At 37.2% G+C, this 5,889-nt stretch overlaps 1 pseudogene; it reads right to left on the bottom strand.

Moving 5' to 3' along the window:
- Positions 1 to 3,500: 3,500 nt before the first annotated feature.
- The window catches only part of LOC107745366 (adhesion G-protein coupled receptor G5-like), an 8,879-nt pseudogene continuing 6,490 nt past the window's right edge, over positions 3,501 to 5,889 (bottom strand).

The raw sequence follows: 5,889 nt of genomic DNA, 5'->3' as shown, positions 1-5,889 counted from the left end.
TGAGCAAGGCACCGAACCCCCAACTGCTCCCTGGGCACCGCAGCATAAATGGCTGCCCACTGCTCCGGGTGTGTGTTCACAGTGTGTGTGTGTGTTCACTGCTGTGTGTGTGCACTTTGGATGGGTTAAATGCAGAGCACTAATTCCGAGAATGGGTAACCATACTTGGCCACATGTCACGTCGTAATTCTAAGAATCACTTTACCGACAGAAATACAAAAACAAACAATCAAATGACTAATTTATCGAATCATCCACTGACTGTAATGTGAATTGTAATGCATCGAATGATGCATGCAGAGCACTAATTCCAAGTATGGGTCACCATACTTGGCCACATGTCACGTCACTTTCACTTTTCATCTTAATGAACGAGCTTCGGGAACTGTGGTCTCCAGCCACCCCCCTGTGCACGGCCCTGCTCAACACCATCATCAGCTGCTTTCTGAACGTCTTTCTCTCGCCATCAGTCGCTCTTATGTGTCTGGTCTGGACAATCCTAGTGACGGTCATGATGAAGACGAAAACTAAAGCGTAGTAGCCGATGTTCACTATGTAGTGAATGTAAGGATTTGTAATCCAGCACCTGTAATTAAAGAGAATGAAATAAAAAGGCGTTCATAAACTCATGCATTTGTGACATCAGAACAACTTACATTCGTGTGATTTTTCCAGATGTTGTGTTTAGGATCACTGCTTTATATCCTAAATCTTAATCCTAAATCCTAAACCTAAATCCATAAAAAAAAAAACGACTTAATTGAAAAATACTTATTTCATTTCAGCTAGTTACCAAAGCAACATTTTCCATTTTTAATTCAATTTAATTTAGATATGCTAAAATAACTTAAACTAAAATAAAAATTTATAAAAACAATATAGACATTTACTAATAATAATAATAACAAAAATTATGATATTAAATATTTAAACAAATTTTTTTTAATTTTTAAAAAATTATTTAATTTTTTTTTAAATATACAAATAAAATTTATTCAAAATATTAATAAAAACTAGCAGTGTCTCAGTGCTCGGTAATACTAAAATCAGATTATCTTAAAGGAACAGCTCAAGAAAAGGACAAAACCACAGCTATATCACCCTGCAGCCCAAGACTGGTTGCCCACTGAAGCTAAGCAGGGTTGAGCCTGGTCAGTTCTTGGGTGGGAGACCTCCTGGGAAAACTAGGTTGTTAGTTAGTTTGACTGAAGTTAGGTAGTTGTTAGGTGTTAGTGAGGCCAGCAGGGGGTGCTCACCCTGTGGTCTGTGTGGGTCCTAACAGCCCAGTATAGTGATGGGGACACTATACTGTCAACAAGCACCATCTTTCGGATGAGACGTTAAACCGAGGTCCTGACTCTCTGTGGTCATTAGAAATCCCATGGTACTTCTCTTAAAGAGTAGGGGAGTATCCCCGGTGTCCTGGCCAAATTCCCTCCACTGGCTTTGTCAATCACAGCCTCCTAATAATCTCTCTCCTCTCCACCTGTAGCTGGTGTGTGGTGAGCGCACTGGTGCTGTTGTACTGTGTCTGTCAGGTGGATGCTGCACTCTGGTGGTTGTTGAGGAGAGATCCCCTCATATATGACCCTGCAGCACAAAAGCAGTCTTAAGTCGCTGGGCAATAGCAATAGCCAAAAATACATTGTATGGGTCAAAATTATTGATTTTTCCATTATGTCAAAAATCATTAGGATATTAAGTAAAGATCATGTTCCATGAAGATATTTTGTAAATTTCCTACTGGCATTGCTAAGAACTTCATTTGGACAACTTTAAAGATGATTTTCTCAATATTTTGTTTTTTTTACTTTTGTTTAGTATTTCTGTTTTTTGTGCACCCTCAGATTCCAGATTTACAAATAGTTGTATCTCGGCCAAATATTGTCCTATACTAACAAACCATACATCAATGGAAAGCTTATTTATTTATTTATTTATGATGTATAAATCTCAATTTTGAAAAATTGACCCTTATGACTGGTTTTGTGCTTCAGGGTCACATATGATTGTAAAGCACTTTGGGTGTACAGCAGTACACAATAAAGAGCAATAGGAAAGGGAAGGAAAGGAAAAGGAAAAGATGTGACGTGTGGCGACCCATACTTGGAATTTGTGCTCTGCATTTAACCCATCCAAGTGCGCACACACACAGCAGTGAACACACACACACACACACACACACACCCAGAGTAGTGAGCAGCCAATGCTGCGGCGCCCGGGGAGCAGTTTGGGGTGCAGTGCCTTGCTTCTCTATTATAGATCAGTGGTCTCACCTGTCGTGGTATTGAAGGTGTAGAGAGCGCTGGTCATTCACTCCCCCCCCACCTACAATCCCTGCCGGACCTGAGACTCGAACCTGCGACCTTCGGGTTACAAGTCCGACTCTCTAACCATAAGGTCATGGCTGACATGTAAAACATGTAAATCATTTGTACAAGATATTTCATTATCTTGTTACATTCAAGTAAAGTTTATCAAGTCAAATATTTATATTTAATAAAAGTAGCAACAGAATGCCAATGACAGCATAGCCTTTATTAGAGGCTATTAGACAATATTTATATTAATTAGCAACATTTATCAGATTCTTATACAGGAAATGCCAAGTTTGAACATTTTTCATAGAAACAATGAACTAGTATCTTTCTTTACAATAAATGGCACTTGCTTTGTTATTTTGTCCTCTAATGAATAACATTCACATATTTACAAGTTTGACTGAAGTTGATAAATCATTTTGGAGCCACTGAAAGTCAATCACGATGAACAATGAAATTTTATTAGCTTCATGACAATCATTCAGAGATAATGGAGCATCTGTAGATGTAAACCACATTACAGTTATTTTTGAAGACCTAATGTTCCAAACTTTAAATATAGTGTAAAGCCTCTACTTCTGCAACAAAAGAGCGGATAAGAATTATTTTAATTGAGAAATAGCTCATTCAAATCCAGCCTTTACTGCAGCAATTCTGTCACTTTTCTTTTACATTCCATGAAGTACTGATGACTCCTTCACTATGCCGTGCACATACGATCTAAAATGAAACCACACATTTACACACACAAAAAAAATGTAGCGTTCAGCTGACTGAATTATTATTACTTTTTATTATAATTCTTTTTTAATGGATCTCATATTGTATGTTCTATACAGGATTTAAACAGAGAGAGTGTGTCTGAACCCCGAACATTATCAGGAAGGCTATTCCAAAGTTTGGGAGCCAAATGCGAAAAAGCTCTACCTCCTTTAGTGTGCTTTACAATTCTAGGTACTACCAAAAGTCCAGAGTTTTGCGACCTTAGGGAGCGTGATGGATTGTAGCGTGGTAGAAGACTAGTTAGGTACGCAGGAGCTAGCCCATTAAGGGCCTTATAGGCAAGTAATAATATTTTGTAACTGAAACAAAACAACACATGTACAGATCAGTTTAAGAAATCAGTGTAAGAAAGTCTGAGACAAAGAAAGCCTTCTGTCCTAATTATGCTAGTTAGAAATGTTTTCCAAAGCATTAATGCTTGATTAAACAGTGGATTCGGTGCTTTCTGGATCATCTGAGAAATTACCCGCAACGCCATTGTGAATGTGGTAGTAATACAGGAAGAGAAAAAACCCTGAAAAAAGAACGAGAGAAGCTTATTTCAACTAATAAAAATACATTTCAGATATGATTAGTCATTTGCATAACTTTTGAACTGTGAACAAATATAATTAAATGGTGAAATGATCAATAAAATAGAATAATTCAATTTTAAAAACACATAATAATAATAATAAATAATTTAAATAATAAAATAATATAAAAACTGAATTCATTAATTAAATCAAATAATTAGCTAAAATATATATAGGAAAAATAGAAGCGTTCTACTAAGCCAAATGTATCGATGCATGTGATTGTTTCTCACCCTGTAATGAGTTCAACACAGTGAATATATAATATGAGGGAATGAGCATCGGTCCATAACTGAAGAACGCCACAGACCACGTCAGACCGAAGAGCAGGAACAAACTCAACACCATCATCAGCTGCTTTCTGAACGTCTTTCTCTTGCTGTCAGTTGCTCTTAGGCGTCTGGCCTGGACAATCCTAGTTAAGATAGTGATGAAGATTCCTGTCGTGAAGATGAAAACTAAAGCGTAGTAGCCGATGTTCATATAATGAATGTAAGAATTTGTAATCCAGCACCTGTAATTAAAGAGAATTAAATAAGAAATACAGAAATGTATTAATTTGTAACATCAGAACAACTTACATTCGTGTGATTTTCTCAGATGTTGTGTTTAGGATCACAGCTTCATATCCTCCTACAGAAACGATAACTACGACTATCGTAGCGGGACACACTGAAAGCACACAGAGATTAATTTATTTAGTAGAAAAAAAAAGACAAAAACACAATATTTATAGTTGTACTTTAACTACAACTGTTTTTTCAGATACACTTGATAACAGTTGTAAAGATGCAAGCTTTGTTTTCGAATGCCCAAAGTAAAGATATAATGTCAAATTAATAACCTTTTGTAAACACAGCCAGTCTGTTCACAATGAAAGTGTCCAAATGACAGTATTTAACATATATAACAACATAAACAATATGATTTCCATACTAAATCCAGCTTAAACTCCTATTTTAAACACTCAAGACAAACGTCTATACCTAGACCTCACAACGATTTTATTTTCTTAATAGATGTTTTGTTGCTCTAACTCACCCCAGCCCAACACGGTGATCTTCCTCATGTAGTTTGTGATGGTGACGTTCTGTCTGATGAGCCATAAGTACATATGAAGAGCTTGAATGAAGAACCAGGTGAATGAGGCCAGCATGGAGTAATGCAGGACCAGGGCTATGAAGCCGCACGCAGTGTTGTCTTCTGTGTTAGCGACGCTCTCGTTTGACAAAAACGAGGCATTCAGTAGACACAAAGCCACAAACATGTTCATCAAGATCTTCGTGGCCTGATTTGATTTGGCTTTCCTATTAAAACACAAAAACAACTGTTCTTGTAACCTGAACTTTAATACTTTAGAGCTTTGAGCTCATCACTTGTATTACATTTCAATCTTTAAACTTCAAAATTTCAAGTTTAATTCAATGCATTGCTGTTTCTCAAATGCAAGTTCAGCAATTTCTGAGTGAAAATTGTTTCTTAGTGTAGTATTAGTGATTACTGATTACTAAACAGCACTAACTATATAATGTACTTTAAGATACTCTACCGTAGCAGGAAATGCATGAATAAAGCGATGGCCATAAAAAACATGGAGATGCCGCAGCCGACAGAAGAAATTAAGGTCAATGATTCCAGATGTGGCACTGTGTCATTTGCTTTTGGCAGAGACTGAATTATTGGAGAAAAGACAAAAAACTTTTTTTTTTTTGCTGTCATTTCTACAATGTCATCATGTTATATGTCAAAAGGAATGAGGACACACAAACTTGAAAAGACATAAAAAGCACGCAAGATCTCAACTGTTTCTCCTAGATAGCAATGAGATTAAATGCAGAGCAATAGTTGGACCAGGACTGTCTGGTTTGGTTCAGCTACCAAATCAGACATCAAGAGACTACAACAGACAGCCAAGACTGCTGATACGATTATTGGCCCAACATTCAAGATCTGTACACCTCCAGAGTAAGGAAAGGGGCTAAGAAAATCACTTTGGACCCCATACACCCAGCCCATTCTCTCTTCGTACTGTGGCCTTCTGGTCTGCGCTACAGTTCTGTTTTTTCTGTTTTTCTTATATTCCTGTGTATGTCTGCACTGTCATGTCAATACTTTCTTCTGCACCCGTCGTCAACGTCGTCAAGTCAAATTCCTTGTGTGTGTAAACATACTTGGTAATAAAGCTCTTTCTGACTTTCTGACAAGGGAGA

This window comes from Sinocyclocheilus rhinocerous, unplaced genomic scaffold (genome assembly GCF_001515625.1).
Source record: "Sinocyclocheilus rhinocerous isolate Xijiao unplaced genomic scaffold, SAMN03320098_v1.1 scaffold2213, whole genome shotgun sequence".
Classification (NCBI taxonomy): Eukaryota; Metazoa; Chordata; class Actinopteri; order Cypriniformes; family Cyprinidae; genus Sinocyclocheilus; species Sinocyclocheilus rhinocerous.
Note: the sequence above shows the minus strand (reverse complement) of the source record. Positions and strands in the feature narration are given on the sequence as shown.